Raw genomic sequence first — 17,348 nt, 5'->3', positions numbered from 1 at the left:
CTACTTTTGGATACTTGACCCTCAGATACTGTGTGAGATTATAAAAGTCTATTGTTTTAATTACTACATGGGGGGGGGGGAGTAATTAGTTCATAGCAAGACTCGATTTGATAGCCACACACAGTAGGTTCAGTTCATAGGGATCTCACATGAGCAATAAGAATGGTAACTCAGGATATGACATAAAGGGAGTTCGTGACTCCCTAAAGAGAAAGGGGAAGTGGGGGCTCATTGGGGAGGAGTTGAGAAGATAAGAGAGGGAGAAGAAAAGAAAGCATTCAGATATTTGGGTTCTAGCTTCTTCCTCCAGACCTACTGCAAGTGGTTGTGCAATCCCCTGCTGCACCCAGATACCTGGCCAAGGAACCAAGTAAGAAGGTCTCTCCAGGCCTTGTCTCTCCACTCACCAAGCTTTGCAGCCCGGCCCAAAGGTAAATTCACCTGAGGAGTGTCATTTTCTAATTATCACCAAGAATCTCTATGGGCTAGTCATCTCCCTGCCTACTTTTGGATCAAGATAATGAGAAATGGGGAAATGGAGACAATCAGATATGTTTAGAGGTTTTCCAGAGCAGGGGCCCTTTCCTAACTTTTTTGGATACACATTGTGATGATTTCAAGTTCCTTAGGAGAAACCCAGCTTTAACATGGCACCATCCAGGCTGGTTGGAAATAGCTGAGGAACAGGTCCAGGTGGTGAGAAGCCAGAGAAGTGCCCCTAAGGTCTCCCTTGGCTGCTATCTGAAGTTCCCACATGACCCTTGTCAGGGATGACCGAGTAGAGAGCCAGTGGCCAGCCAGGAGGTTGCTGGGGCCTGGGGTAAGAATGGGCTTTCCCAACCATGTTGGCTCTGGACGTAACCAGAGGATCTGCAGCACCAGCAATAGTCTAGGCCTTGGCTGAATCAAGAGAATGCCAATTTCGTAACCAGAGATTTCAGTGGCAGATGTCAGCAGGGTATGCCTATAACCAGGAGGGATAAGGGCCATCATCCTGGAGGCCATCAAGGGACTATTTTAATCCAACAGCTCTAGGAGAGCTCAAGGACCAGCACCCCCTCTCCCAGCCTCACCTCCAGGACCATTAAAAGAAGACCTGAGTGGTGGGGAGGGTATCCAGAAACAATGAATATTTACCCAAAATACACAAATTACCAAAGAGCCTGTTTTTAACTGAAAGACATTAAAATCTCTTTAACTGACAAGTTTATGCCTCATCCCAGCGGCTCGTGGAGCAGACTAGAGAGCTCTAGAGAGCTCTAAGAAATAGTTTGAAGAGAAATTTGCTAAACCTTTTTTTTTTTTTTTTTTCACTTTCCAATTTGTAGTGAGTTACATTTTTGCCCCCACGGAAACATCAATGTAGTAATTGCAGCAATTGCCTGATTCTTTCCCTCTGAAATTTTTTAGAAAGAAAACACTGAATACAAATGCAGCATTCACTTTCCTACCAATCACATCCCCTGTGCATGCAGTCACCCCAAAGCATAGCGTCTAATGTGAATATGAGCAATACTATGGATCCTAAACTTCAAATAACTTGACCATTGACTACAGTAGAAAAATTGTTTCCTAATAAAATGCTGAAAAGCTCTCAAAGAATAATAAATTTAAGGGTACCTAGCTGGGTCGGTCAGTAGAGCCTGTGACTCTTGATGTCAAATTTATAAGTTTGACCCCAAGCTGGGTGTAGAGATTATTGATAAAAATAAAATCTTTAAAAAATAAAGAAAGAAATAAAAATAAAATACTGAAAAAAATAAGTTTTCCTAAAATAGTAGAAGTCAGGAGTCTAAGTACCTACAAAGCTGTCTTCCATTCCGTAGCGGAATACAAAAAGGATGAGAAAGAGATAAACTGGGGAAGAGGATAACCCCACTTCTCGGCATTTATCCTCATTTTAATTTTGCCTCCTTATTCTCCACTTACATATTATATTCTTCCACTTTCTTTTAAACAAAGCTGTGTTGTTTTTTTAATTTATTTTTGTTGTATGATTTTTAATTTTTTTAATGTTTATTTTTGAGAGACAGAGAGAGAGAGAGAGAGGGAGAGGGACAGAGAGAGGCGGAGACAGAATCCAAAGCAGGCTCCAGATTCTGAGCTGTCAACACAGAGCCCAATGCAAGTCTCGAACTCGTGAACCGCAAGATCATGACCTAAGCCAAAGTTGGACACTTAACCGACTGAGCCACCCAGAGGCCCCTCTTCCAGTTTCTTTTAAAACCAAGGAATGATCTTTCTCAAATTGAGGTCAACAGACTGTCAAGGGGATCAAGTTGTTCTTGCTCTAACTCTGTAGAAAGAGGGCAGATATGAGAGCAGGCCAATGAACAACCAAAGAAAACTAAATCTGTGGATGTGTAGGGATCCAAAGACACCCCCAAAGCTTGGACGGTCCATCTTCCTACTGGACTTGGAGTCACCATATGAGGGTGTGAACCCCAGTTTTGCTGTTTACTTCCTTTGTAAGTAAAGGAAGCTCCTTGTAGGAGTTCTTGAACTACTTTACATCTCCACTTTCTCACATCTAAGATGGATATTATAATATTAATACCACCTACATCACCAAGTTGCTGTGAGAATTCAAGGACATAACATGCATGAAATTCATATTATTTGAGGGCAGTGTCCCAAATCACCACTGGTATCACACAGAAAGTATTACAGTGCTATGCAGCTTACATACAAAGCAAGAAATAACTCTTCCTGTCCCTTCTCTCACCATTTACCTCCCCAGCAAAACAAAGAAAATTGAAGCTTCAGAGAATGTGGTTGCCAGAACCAGCATCCAAATGGTGCACAAATTAGCAACCAGCAGCTGTTCCCAGGGTTAACAAGTCCATACTAAGGAATCTACGTCATCAGTAACAAAACCCTAAGGCAAACACAGACACCCCTGGACAGGCCAGATGACAGGAGAAAATACAGGCCAGGCCCTTTCTAGCTGAGGTTCATCAACAGTTCCTTAACGTGAAGGAACCAAGAGGTGGTAACAAAACCCTATTACCTTTAGACCCTTGCTGCTGAAGTGCAATCTACCGACCGGCCCCAGCAGTATCACCTGGGAGCTTGTTGGAAACTCAGCATCTCAAGCCCTGCCCCAGACATACTGAACCAGAATCTGCAACTTGACACAATCCCCAGGCGAGCTGTTTGCACATTATAGTCTGAGAAGCCCTGTTCTGGAGTTCACTGGACAGAAGCATGGGAGATAGTATATGTAGTTCTCAACCTGTGTTTCTGAGTGTTCATAAGATTTCCGATGATAGAACCCCTCTGGGTATTGTTACACAGAAATCTCATGCAGGGGAACTCTACCTGGCTATTACCAAAGATTTGGATATGTAGATAAGCAAAAAGATAAGTAGCACCCTCAGGTTTTACGTCTTACTAATTTTTTCTCATGTTTATTCATTTTTGAGAGGGGGGGGGGCAGAGAGTGAGGGAGACACAGAATCCGAAGCAGGCTCCAGGCTTGGAGCTGTCAGCACAGAGGACAATGCAGGGCTTGAACTCATGAACCATTGAGATCATGTCCTGAGTCAAAGTCAGATGCTCAACTGACTGAGCCACCCAGCTGCCCCACTCAGGCTTATGTCTTAAATGCGTATCCATGCCTCAGGGATGCTTCATGCTACCAAGAGCACCTACTGAGTATCCTAGTAAGAATTTAATTTTGGACATTGAGCATTCATCCAAAAATCATTTATTGGACACATATTATGGGCAGGGTTCTATTCTTAGAGGAATAACCAAACCTGGAGTAAGTAATCTTTCCTTTCAACTTAAACTACACCAGCCCATAAAAGCCAAAATCTAGACATAATTGAAAAGCTTTTAAATGAAGAAATTTATAGAATTTTACTCTTCTGTTTCCAAAACTGAAAAATAAAGTTAACAGAAAAATAAAATTTTTGTAGGAAAAATATTAGAAACCCTAAAATATATACTTCAAATATATTTTCTCGTCAGTGCACATGAGCAAGCTGGGGTCAGGAAAAGGAAGAAAAATGCACAAAACAAGGAAGAAGCAGGGAAGCTCAAAGAAAGCAAATAAAGGATGAGATAGTGAGAGATGAACAGAAGAGAGACAGGGAGGGGCGCCTGCATGGTTCAGTCAGTTCAGCGTCTGACTCTTGATTTGGGCTCGGGTCATGATCTCACAGTTTCATGGGTTCAGGCCCCGCATCAGGCTCTGTGCTGACAGTGCAGAACCTGCTTGGGATTCTCTCTCTCTCTCTCTCTCTCTCTCTTTCTCTGCCCACCCCCCCTCCCCCACCGGTGGTGTCTCAGCCACTCTCAAAATAAATAAATAAATAAATAAATAAATAAATAAATAAATAAATATCTAAAAAAGGAAGAAAAAGAAGACAGAGAGAGAGAGAGAGATACAGAGAAAGTGAGGCAGACACAGGTACAATGGTGTGTGAGGTTTCAGACAAGTTAGAATTGCCACACCTGACACTCATTTGAGTTCATAGTAAGAGATCATTTCCTGTCACTTCCCTTTGTAAGATTCTGTACTGCCTAACTATCCATGGCTCTTTACCTCCTTATCAAATATTGTTAACTCTAAAATTGAGGGGTGCAGCAGCCCTTTTGTGCTTAGAGGTACTCAAGTATCACCTCTAATTGTGAAGGGAGGATTAATTAATTATCAACAAAAATAATTTGTAGAGTTCCGATATTTGGTGTGCTCTGTACGACCTGCTCTAAGGACCTTGCCATCTAATTAACCATCAGTCGTCAAAGCAATGATAGAACTAAACTGGATCTGCACACTATGACAACCAGGCTAATAGTTGTCTACTCTTCCCTAAAAGATATCCAGGAATAGAGGTGACATCTCAACAAATTAATATGAAATTGACAGTTAAGGTATTCATCAGAAATCTAGAACTTATTTTATATTATTTATTTGAGAGAGAGATGGAGAGCATGAGCAGGGGAGGGGCAGAGGGGTGGGGGGAGAGAGAATCCCAAGCAGGTATCAGCTGTCATGCTCTCAGCACAGAGCCCAACTCAGGGCCTGATCCCAGGAATAGTGAGATCATGACCTGTGCTGAAATCAAGAGTCGAACACCTAACCGACTGCACCACCCAGGCACTCCTGGAATTTATTTTAATAAAAGACCATGTTGGGCACCTGGGTGGCTCAGTCAGTTGAGCGTCCAACTTCAGCTCAGGTCATGATCTCACAGTCTGTGAGTTCAAGCCCCGTGTCGGGTTCCGTGCTGACAGCTCAGAGCCTGGAGCCTGCTTTGGATTCTATGTCTCCCTCTCTCTCTGCCCCTCCCCTGCTCATGCTCTGTCTCTCTCTGTCTCAAATACAAATAAAAACGTTAAAAAAATAAAAAAAAATAAAAATAAAAGACCACGTCAAGCTGTCTGAAGTGAAAATCAATGGTTTTATTATCCATGAGTATAAAAAATCTTGCTTTTTTTCACTTGTAAGATAGAAATGTTTATTCTTGTCAAGGCTTACATTGCTTCTAGGATAAAGTAATGCAGAGAAGAGAGGCACATAAACTCATGCAGATCCAGTTTATACTTCTGCATTGTGACAGTAATGTGCAAGGAAGGAGAGACTAGTGAACTCGTAAATATAGAACAATTTGAGATTTTGCACACAAGTTATTCTAGAAATGCCAAAATACCTCGTTTACAACAAACCAAGAATTTAAATGTTGGTTGTTCCTGTTCACCAGTACACAGAAAACACAGAGTGAAAGGCTTTCACATTTCAAATAACATACACTCAGGGAGCAACAGGATTCATCTTGCTCTAAAAGGCAAAACGACTTAGTTGGTTGTGAATGGAAATAAAATATGGCTGCGTATAGAAAGCAGAAAACATAACTTTTAGGGAGATAATCTGCTTTTTAAAAGATGAGCATATGGGGGTGCCTGGGTGGCTCAGTCGGTTGAGTGTCCAGCTTCGGCCCAGGTCATGATCTCACATGTCATGGGTTCGAGCCCCGCATCGGGCTCTGTGCTGACAGCTCAGAGCCTGGAGCCTGCTTTGGATTCTGTGTCTCCCTCTTTCTCTGCCCCTAACCCACTCATATTCTGTCTCTGTCTCTCTCAAAAATAAATAAGCATTAAAAAAATTAAAAAATAAAAAGATGAGCATATGATTCTGCAATGATGACATAGAAACTGAAGTGTTATTTCCTAGTCCTTATTACATTTCAGCTGTCCCCGAAACTAAAGTAATGGAAAAATTGTATTTCTATGTACAAAGTGACTATAAATTATCCATTCATTACAGAACATTTTACCCCTTATCTATTTAGATACAATTATAGCCTTGCTCTCCAGCGTTTTAGAAAACAGGATGTTGGTTAATAAAAATTCCAGTGAAAAGTAAGTATTCATTTTCTCTGAGCTTGTCTTGCTCCTATTTTGTCCCTTATTTCTTTCCTCCTAAATTGGGCAAAAGATGTGTCCCAGTGATCTAACTTTTCTTTCTGAAATCTAGCCGGAGCAATAAATAACTCTCTAACTAAAGTTTCCACTCTTTTTATAGTCTTCTGACATTGTCATTCAGTAAAAAGTTTTATATGATGGACTCTCAGATGGGCTGAAACTAGATAGATTAGTAAAATACTATATAACAGCATCTGGCTGTGATTGCACTTTTAAAAATATAGTAGACACATGCGTATTTGATCTATGTCTGCTATATATGTATATAATTTCTTCTAGACTGTGAGCTCTGTGAGGGTAGTGACTGAGCCTGTCTTGTTCACTTCTGTAATGCCAAAACACAGCATAGTTTCTAGAATATAGCAAGTATGTGGTGCATTTATTCACTCATTGGCTGTCTTTATTGAGTGCCTAACTCTGTTCCAGGCACTGTTTCTAGATGCTGGGGATATAGGATTAAAAAAGAAAGAGGGAAAGAAAGCTTCTGCTCTCGTGGTGTTTTATTCTAGCAGGGATCTACAAGCAAACAAATGAGTAAAACATATAGTCTACACTTTGAGAGAAAAATAAAGCTGCATAAGGGAGGTAAATTGAGGAGTATGAGATGCTACCAGATACTGGGTGTTTATAGCAAAAACTGCACTACCTAGGTCCTCCTACGGGGGGAGACATTCATTCCTGCCCCCTCCCCCCGACTCCTACCCGCCAGCTACTGTGAATATTGGCAGCTGACAGGTCACAGCTGAGTTCTCTCCAGGACCTGCTCTCTGTAGGAGGAAACTGCCTTGCTCAAGGTTATGCCCCTCCTGGGGGTAGCCTGCATCCAATAACTGGCTCATGCGGTGGTTCAGATCTCTTTTGCCTCAACTGGAATAATTCTGAGGGTCCATCCCAGCTCTAATGCTCCTTGTAGGATCAGCTGAGGACTCTGTCGTCGCTGCCTTAGTAGTTCGGCTTTCTCCCACTTCTCAGTGCTGCCTCCTTCATCCCCATCCATCACAGGTACCGGCCCCAAATACACTCCCCCCAAATTTACATCTCCTCATGTAAATCTCAGAGTCTCAGAGTGAGCAAGGGGGAGAGTGGCATTTGGATTTTCTTCCAATTAGAGTTGTCAAATACATACTTGGTATGTGATTCTGGAGCTCAGGGAAGAAGTAGAGTAGAGTATATAGATTTGGAAGTTGTCAGTAGTAGTTAAATCCATAGGACTGGATAAAATTCAGCCAGGAAGTAAGTGTAAATAGAGAATAAAAGAGACCCAGTGATGGATTTTGAAGCCCTCCAACACTTAGTGATTAAGAGAGATGGAAAGAAACAGCAAAGAAAATGGAAAAGAAACAGCTATTATAATAGCAGAATCGTGGAATGGCGTCCTGGCAAGCAACTCCTGGAAATGCTCCAAGGAGAAGAGAATGATTAGCTGGGTCAAATGCTATAGACGTATCAAACTGAAAACTGAACTGGTGATTAGATTTGGCAACATGGAGGTCACTGACGACAAGAGTGGTTTCAGTGAAATGGTGGTACAGTGAAATGGTATAACAGTAGAATGTGTATAACATGTCTTAGTCAAGATTTATTCGATGCCTGTTATATTAACTGGCTATATTTATATTTCTTCCATATTTGAAAGGGTAGGTTATTTGTATTCCCAGTGCCTAGAACAAATACCTGGCATGTAATATGTGCTCAATGCATATTTTTTGAATCAATGAGTCACTTGGTGCCATTTTTATATGTACCCAAGCTTCATTGACCTTAAGAGTATAGAATTTTTAACATGAAAAGAGATTATAATCTTTCCACCTAATTCAACTACCTCTTTTTACAATCTAGCAAGCCATAGCCTTCAGATATCGCCACATAGCTGAGTTGGGACCAGAATTCAAATCTCTGAAGCTGAGTTCTTCATTTTAGCCCCTGCAACATTCTGAGATATGAAAATGTTTGCTTTTATGTAACTCTATGGACGTACAATCACCTTCAGTTCAAATTAGAGAAAAAGCAAAAAATTTTTTTTCATGGTGTTCAGATAGTTATTCGCCTAATCCCTTAGTGAGACTTCTTAATGCTTCTAAATAGAGTTCATTGTGTGGGGCGCCTGGGTGGCTCAGTTGGTTAAGCGTCTGACTTTGGCTCAGGTCATGATTTCCTCATGGTTCTTGAGTTTGAGCCCTGTGTCAGGCTCTGTCCTGACAGCTCAGAGCCTGAAGCCTATTGCGCATTCTGTCTCCCTCTTTCTCTCTGCCCCTCCTCCATTCATGCGTGTGCGTGCTCTCTCAAAAATAAACACTTAAAAAGTTTTTAAAAACTAGAGTACGTTGTGTGAAACTTTATGATTAAAAAATTTACTTTGTAATTCTGTATTTTTATTTGATAAAACACTAAGGGGTCTAGGAGTCTGTGCTAAGGGTTTCCATATTACTTCAAAAACCCAAAAAATTACCCTTTGGGAAAAAAACCAGCATGGGATTTAGGTTCTATTGTCTCATTCTAAGCAAAAAGTTACCTAGCCTGATTCTTTTCAGATGAATCTTTAATAGAGCAATATAACATAAACCTTACCTAAGTGATGAATCTCTAAATTCTACTCCTGAAACCATTATTACACCTAATGTTGACTAACTTGGATTTAAATAAAATTTAAAAAAAAAAAAACATAAACCTTATCATTCAAACAAACTTTAAAGCTTTTTCATGCACATGGTGATTCTCTCGAAAAATGATTTTAGATGAAGCATTGCGAACTGAAATAGATTTCCGTTGTACTAGTCACTTGTACTCAGAAGGGTCTACTTCATTTTCAAAGACTCTAAGTATTTAACATAAAAAACCGGACAGTAGGGCGCCTGGGTGGCGCAGTCGGTTAAGCGTCCGACTTCAGCCAGGTCACGATCTCGCGGTCCGTGAGTTCGAGCCCCGCATCAGGCTCTGGGCTGATGGCTCGGAGCCTGGAGCCTGTTTCCGATTCTGTGTCTCCCTCTCTCTCTGCCCCTCCCCCGTTCATGCTCTGTCTCTCTCTGTCCCAAAAATAAATAAAAAACGTTGAAAAAAAAAAATTAAAAAAAAAAAAAAAAAAAAAAACCGGACAGTAAAAGTGCAGTATTGTGAATGTCCTAATTTATTTTATAGAGACAGATTTTGAATGTCATACTCAGAAAAACACTACTTGTGGGTAATATCATTGAACGAGGCTTTGGCAGAAACTTCAAAAAGAAACTGTCAAGTGCAGAAAAATAGAACCTAGAATAATAAAACTTTATTCTGGTCAGTTTTACTAATCTATACTGCTGATGAAGGTGCCAAAATCGAAAGCATAATTTACCTGTCCCATTGGCTAATATGTTATAGGTTTTTTCCCTGGAAGTGTCAGATCGACTGAGAGAAAACAGAAAACATCAACTGTATTCAGTTTAGTCATGGAGATAATGAGTAAGCATGAAGTAAGTCTATTTGCTTTGAGTCTTCACAGGCAAAGACAAAAAGAAAGGAAGCCATTGTGTAGATCATTCAAACTTCAAAACCCACCAGGGAACAAAAACAGGGTTTTAAAAATGATTCAGTGTATTTCAGTAAAATTAATTTTATTTTATTTTATTATTTTTTTTTAATTTTTTTTAACGTTTATTTATTTTTGAGACAGAGAGAGACAGAGCATGAACGGGGGAGGGTCAGAGAGAGGGAGACACAGAATCTGAAACAGGCTCCAGGCTCTGAGCTGTCAGCACAGAGCCCGACGCGGGGCTCGAACTCACAGACCGCGAGATCATGACCCGAGCTGAAGTCGGCCGCTTAACCGACTGAGCCACCCAGGCGCCCCTAATTTTATTTTATTTTTAAAGTTTACTTATTTATTTAGAGAGAGAGAATGAGAGCACAAGCTGGGGAGGGGCAGAGAGAATGAGAGACAGAATCCCAAGCAGGCTCCATGCCACCAGTGCAGAGCCCGATGCAGGGCTCAAACTCACAAACCGTGAGATAGTGACCTGAGCCGAGCTGGAGTCGGACACTTAACTGACTGTGCCACCCAGGTGCACCAATAAAGTTTATTTTATACAAAATAAAAGATTCATTTGTAACTACCTAATGTAATTAATTCATTTGGGCCAGGATACAAAATGCACTGAATGAAACCCATTTGGGGAACAGGATATTCATCTGGCCTCAAAGAAGCATCTCATATATCCGTTATTAAGTATAATAGGAAATGGCATTTTTATGAGGGACAGATGCAAAAGACACTCACATATTCATACACATATATGCATAAATACATACCTTAAAAAAATTTTACATACTTCTCTACAACTTGCTTTTCTCAGGCAGTAGTGCCTGAAAGAATTTCTAACTCAACTAGTATCTCTTTCTCTAACTTGCTATCTCTATCTTTTTCAGTGTGGTTGTGGATATAGCGTGACTGTTTGAACAAGTTTCTCCATTGAGGTGCATTTTCCTTTTCCCCTCTAATTTGCCACCTCTATGGACAATGCTATAAAATAAGCATCCTTGTACATATTTCACATGTGCTGATCCTTCGTTTCTGTGAAATTACCATCTAAGAATGGGGCGAAAATGTGTCTGTATCTTACATTAATGCATTACCAAATTGCTTTCCAATGGCCCGATAACAGTTTGAGGTATTTCCACAGGAAATAGGAGATTGTTACTCTTAATCGTATTCCCACCAACAATAGATACTATTGCTCTATAATTTCCCCACTTTGATGGAGTAGAAAATGATACCTGATTGATGCTTTAATCTGCATTCTCTCATCGTGCTTCAGTTTATGCATATACTTATTTTATCTATCTATCTATCTATCTATCTATCTATCATCTATTTATTGACCATTTGTCTTTGCTTTTCATATTCTTTGCCTATTTTTCTTTTGGATTGTTTGCCATTTTCTTATTAACATCTAAGATTAGCTTGCATTATCAGAAAAAATTCGTGTTTTGTCAGCTTCTGATAATTTTCTTCAAATATATTATTTTCTCAGTTCATATAATTTATGGCATCCTTGGCCAAAAATTTTACAAATTTTTAAAATAAATATATGTTGATATGACATATAGAAATATACTTTAGGATTTCCTATCTTAGTTAACAATGCTTGCCATACCCATGGAGGGAGAAAAATGATTTTTCAGTTTTCTTTATATAAGTTCTTCTCCTTCTTTGTCTAATATATACCTAGGGGCGCCTGGGTGTTTCAGTCAGTTAAGTGGCCAGCGGTAAGCTCAGGTCACGATCTCGCAGTTTGTGAGTTCGAGCCCTCCGTTTTACGTTGGGCTCTGTGCTGACAGCTCAGAGCCTGGAGCCTGTTTCGGATTCTGTGTCTCCCTCTTTCTCTGCCCCTCCCCTGCTCACTCTCTGTCTCTCTGTCTCATAAAAATAAATAAGTGTTAAAAAATTTTCGTAAATATATATCTAAATTTTTCACTTTTTATTTTTTATAATAGTTTTATTGAAGTGCAACGTAAGTGTACAATTTGTTGTTTTTAATGAATTTATACAATTGTACGTCCACCACCACCATACATTTCCAGAACATCTTCTTCACCCTGAAATGTTGCCTCTGCCCATTCAGTCAATCCCTTCTTTGATCTCAGCTCTTGGCAACCACTGATCTTTCTGACTACATATTTGCCTTTTCGGAAATTTTCATATAAACAGAGTCATACAGTACGTGTTTTTTGTTTGTTTGTTTCTGGATTCATTTTCTTAGTTTAATATTATTGAGGTGGTATTAGTTTCCTGAGGTTGGCACAACAAATTACTGCCAGCCAGGTGGCTTAAAACAAATTCATTGTCTCACAATTCTGGAGGCCAAGTCCAAAATCAAGTTATCAGCAATGCTGCACTCCCTCTGGAGGCTCGCAGGGAGAATCTTGCTTTGCCTCTTACAGCTTCTGCTGGCATTCCTTGGCTAGTGGCCACATCACTCCCTTCTCTGTCTCGGTCTTAATCTCACCTTCTTCTGTGTATGTGTGTCTTTCAAATCTCCTGCCTTTCTCTTATAAGGACACCTGTCACTCCCTTGTCATTAGATTCAGGGCCCACTTGCATAAAGGATGTTCTCTTCTTCTTGAGATCTGTAAATGAATTATATCTGCAAAGAGTCTTTTTCCAAATAAGGTAACACTCACAGGTTCCAGAAACAAAGATGAGGACAATATTTTGGGGAGGCCACCATTCAACTCACTACACAGGTTAATCCATGGTTTGGCATTTATCAGTGCTTCATTCCTTTTTATTGCCAAATAACTTTCCATGGTGCAGATGCACCATATTTTTTATCCATTCATCAGCTGATTGACATTTGGATTGTCTCTGCTTTTTGGCCATTATTATGAGCAATACTGCTATGAACATTCACATGTGAGATTTTGGTGGACAGGTTTTCAATTCTCTTGGCCATATATATAGAAGTGGAATCACTGAGACTTATAGTTACTCTGTATTTAATCTTTTTAGACATTGCCAAATTTTGTTCTAAAGTGACTATACCATTTTACATCCCATCATCAATTGATAAGGGTTCCAGTTTCTCCATTGCCTCTCCAACATTTGATATTAGCTGTCTTTTTCATGACAGTCATTTTAGTGGATTCGAAGTGGTATCTCATTGTTGTGATTTTATTCTGTGTATTTCCTAGCTCTGTCCACTTAGATAACCTAGACACAGTGATATAGTAATATCTCAGTAGCAATAAGCCACACCTACTACCCAGATCTTGGCTTCTAAAAACTTTCTTTTAAAGCAAATCATGCTTTCCTAGGGAAATGACTGATTTCAAGGCCAATGCAGCAAAATAAAAGATAAGGCTGGCACATCTTGCTATGAGAGAATATAAGGGTACGATCATAGAAAGATATGGATCTGCCCGAGAGACATAGAAACAGGCTTGTGAGTGATCCCACTGGCCAAAATATGGAACAATCTGATCATCAAAATAAATAACAGTAAGGGATGGTAAACCATTGAGTAAAATAGGAATTCTTTAGTCTACACTGATACAAATAAATAAATAAATAAATAAATAAATAAATAAATCAGAAGAAAAGCTCTTCCTCGCAGTAGAATGCTAACCAATAAATGTAGAAGAAATTATCAAATTCTCCACTTAACCATCATCACAAAAATAAACAATCTAGACAAAAGCATTGCAAGAAACTAGTAAGTGAAAGTTGGACAAGGAACAGGATATTTACTAGTTATCTGAGTATCTTCCTGCAAAAGAACGTATTAATTACAAAGAGAAAAAGAGAAATTCTATAATGGAGAAGTCTAGGCAATGCCACCTTTCTCTGGTAAGCAAACTATCAGGTGTGGGCAGATCAACATCGAATACCACCCAAGGGGATGCAACATCACACATCACTCTGTGCTGTTCCTGCCAAAGATGCATAATCCACATGTAATCGTGAAGACACATCAGACAAGCCCAAACTGGGAGAGTCTACAAAATAGCTGGCCTGTGATGTCTTTGAAATGTTAAGGTCATGAGAGTCAAGAGATTGCCGAGGACCTGTTCCCAATCTGAAGAGATTAGAGACAAAGCTACGTGCAGCGCACGGCACTGGGTGGATCTTTTTCCTATAAAGTGCATTACTGGAAGAGTTGGCAAAATTTGAAAAGTGTCTCTGGGTGAAAGGTACATGAGAGTTCTTTTCACTGTTCTTGTCCTGTTCTGCGAGTTGGACATGATTTCAAATGAAAAAGAACAAAAATTATGTTGTTAGGTTTAGTGAGGGTGACTGCACTATTGGAACAAACCCTGCTTGGTCACATGGATTATTATTTGACACCCTCTTTACTGGGTTTTGGTATTAAAAATTTCCTGTCTTCATCAAATTAAGTAGAGTGCTTTCCTATATTTTTTTCTAAGATCAGGAACAGTTTCATAAATTTTTTTAATGCTTATTTATATTTGAGAGAGACAGACAGACAGACAGACAGAACTTGAGCAGGGGAGAGGCAGAGAGACAGAGACAGAATGTGAAGCAGGCTCCAGGCTCCGAGCTGAGAGCTGTCAGCACAGAATCCGACATGGGGCTCGAAATCATGAACCGTGAGGTCATGACCTGAACCGATGTCGGACATTTAACCGACTGAGCCACCCAGGAGCCCCTAAGATCAGGAACAGTTTAAATCGTCTTGCAATTATTTACTTTAAAGTTTTGCTAGAATTCAGATATGAAGACGCTTGATCCTGTTGCTTTTGTAAATGCTAGATCTTAAATCACTTCTAAAAACTTTGGATTATTTGAGATGCCTGGGTGGCTCAGTCAGTTAAGCACTGGACTCTTGGTCTCAGCTCATGTCTTGATCTTGGGGTTGTGAGTTCAACCCCCACAATGGGTGTGAAGCCTGCTTAAAAATGGTTTATTCAACTTTCCTGTCTTTATTTGAGTTAATTATTGTATCGTTTGTTAGGTTTCAAATATCAGATTTTTAGAGAGTTGCACATAATGTCTTATTTCTTTTCTTCTCTTTGGTATTTGTCCTTACGTGCTCTTTGTCATTGACAATCTTGTATATTTTTGGTTCTCCCTGCATTCCTCAACCTCAAATGAAAATTGTTTCTCCTTTTGTATGTCATTCACATCAACTGATTTTGAGCTTTTTGTTCTTTGTACTCTTTTTATTTCCTATTTCTTTATTTTCAGGCCTTGTCTTTCTTAATTCCCCCTTCCTAGTTTGTTTTTTTTCTTTAGCTGTTTTTTTTCTAATCTTTGTAAATATTCTAAAATTTCTATGTTTTAACATCTTTTTTCTTTATTTTATTTTTATTTATTTTCTTTAGAGAGAGAGAGCACGAACAGGGAGGAGGGGCAGAGGGAGAGAGAGAGAATCTTAATCAGGTTCCACGCTCAGGGCAGAGCCAGACATGGGACCTGATCCCAAAATCCTAGGATCATGACGTGAGCTGAAATCAAGAGTCAGACGCTCAACCAGCTGAGCCACCCAGGTGCCCCTAACATCTTTATTCTTTAATAATAAAAAATTTAAGGGTATTACTCTTTTCTGTGAATGGAGCTTTACCAAGTACTATATGCCTTGGTAGGAAATATTATTTTCATTACTTTCTAGATAATCTTAAATTTTTCATTGCTTTTTTGACTGTTTTTAATATTTTTTTGAATTTAGGAGCAAGCTATGTAGGTATGTACTTCTTGATTCCGATGAAGTTAAGGTTTTCGTATCATTTTTATTTATTTCTAAATTTGCCGAATTATGACCAGAAAACCATAATTAGGTGTTCTTTAAGGGAAAACACATAATAATTTTTAGAAATCTTCCATGGAATATTAAAAAAATGGCTATTCTATGTTTGAGGAGCTGAAAGTTCGCTCTAAATCCATATACAGGTGATTCTCATTATTCCCAGTACAGTAACTACGTTCTATAAAGTGACCGTGAACACGCAACCATTGCTTCTAGGGCAAAAACAGGGTTGGGCTCCTATGAGCCAACAACGTTTTTGTCAACCAATCAGTATATAACCTTCCTTTATATGCGTTTCTGTTGAAAGACATTATTTAATGTGTATTTGTGATTCATTAGCATTGAATTCACAGCCAACAGCACAATAACTCGGGTCTGAATGGAATGTATCTACCAAGTGTAGTATCTCCATAAGGCACATTCCAGCTTTCTTGTGCTTAGGACATTAGACAGCACTTCAACACTATGCTTGGGAGCCATTTGAAACAGTGAACTCACCAACAAAAAGCATAAAAATGTGAAAAACATGACACTAAATATCCTGGGGAAAAGGTTCTTGCTTGTAATACGAAAGCTGAAACAAGAAGGCAGCGTCACCTTGTTTGACTTCAGCTGTGAATGTGGCCATCAGGCAACTCAAATTTTTTGCTACTCTGCCACATGTCTGTGAATGACTGCAGAAGTGTCGCAAATATTGATTTGAGGGTTGCATTTTAGCAATGAATTTTAAATGCATTTTAGAGAATGGGCAAATCCACCAATAACGGAATCCGTAAGTAATGAGGATGAGCATATCTATATAAAGCAAGCATAATGATTATATTATTTAATTCGTCTATGTCTTTTTCTGTCTGTCTACCTCTATGTATGTATGTATGTATGTATGTATCTATCTATCTATCATCTATCATCTATCAGAACTAGTCAATCCTGATATTCAAGTCTTTTGCTTATAGACTTAAGTATTTTTGGCGCATATAAAATATTATATATTTTATGTAACAGTTGGCACTTGGCGTTTTTAACATTTTAAAATTTTGTTTAGCTGCTATGTTGCATAAAAACTTAGTATTGTTGGGGCACCTGGCTGGCTCAGTCAGTAGAGCATGAGGCTCTTAATCTCAGGACTGTGAGTTGAAGCCCCACGTTGGGCATGGAGCCTACTTAAAAAATAATCTTAGCAAAGTTTTATTTTCTTCATAAATTATGCTTTTTATCATTATATAGGGTCCCTCTTTTTTCTGTTTAGAGATTTTAAACTTCAATTCCATGTTCCATAGTATTAATATTATAACACCTGCTTTGAGAGTTAGCTCTCCTTTTACATTGTGTTAATGGTTACTTGCCTTTCCCAGCCCTCATAGAAAACCAAACCAATATTTCCCTGGTAGTGCATGAAAAAAAGACCGACACCAACTTTCCCCTGACTGAGAGGTTTTATTAGCCCACTACCACTCCCCACCCACGACACACAACTGGAAGAAGGCATCTACTGCAATTTCCTCCTCACTCCCCTCCCAAGAGATAAAGCCTTGGGAATATTTGTGCTTCCTTCCTCCTCATGCTCCTCCTCACCATTCTTTAGTTTTGCTGAGGTCATTTAGTTCTTTGAATCCAAGATTATTCTTGGAAGCTTCCTTTTTAGTACACTTCTCTATTTCTAGGGTCTTTAGTACTTAC

General features: G+C 39.3%; 1 protein-coding gene across 1 annotated transcript in view; it reads left to right on the top strand.

The window, feature by feature from the left end:
• Positions 1–269: 269 nt before the first annotated feature.
• The window catches only part of FNDC3B (fibronectin type III domain containing 3B), a 409,533-nt gene continuing 392,454 nt past the window's right edge, over positions 270–17,348 (top strand). The window contains exon 1 of the mRNA XM_042954945.1: positions 270–431. The gene's annotated coding sequence lies outside the window, so the exon portion shown is untranslated. The remainder of the gene's footprint in view (positions 432–17,348) is intronic.

This window comes from Panthera leo, chromosome C2, assembly GCF_018350215.1.
Source record: "Panthera leo isolate Ple1 chromosome C2, P.leo_Ple1_pat1.1, whole genome shotgun sequence".
NCBI lineage: Eukaryota > Metazoa > Chordata > Mammalia > Carnivora > Felidae > Panthera > Panthera leo.
Note: the sequence above shows the minus strand (reverse complement) of the source record. Positions and strands in the feature narration are given on the sequence as shown.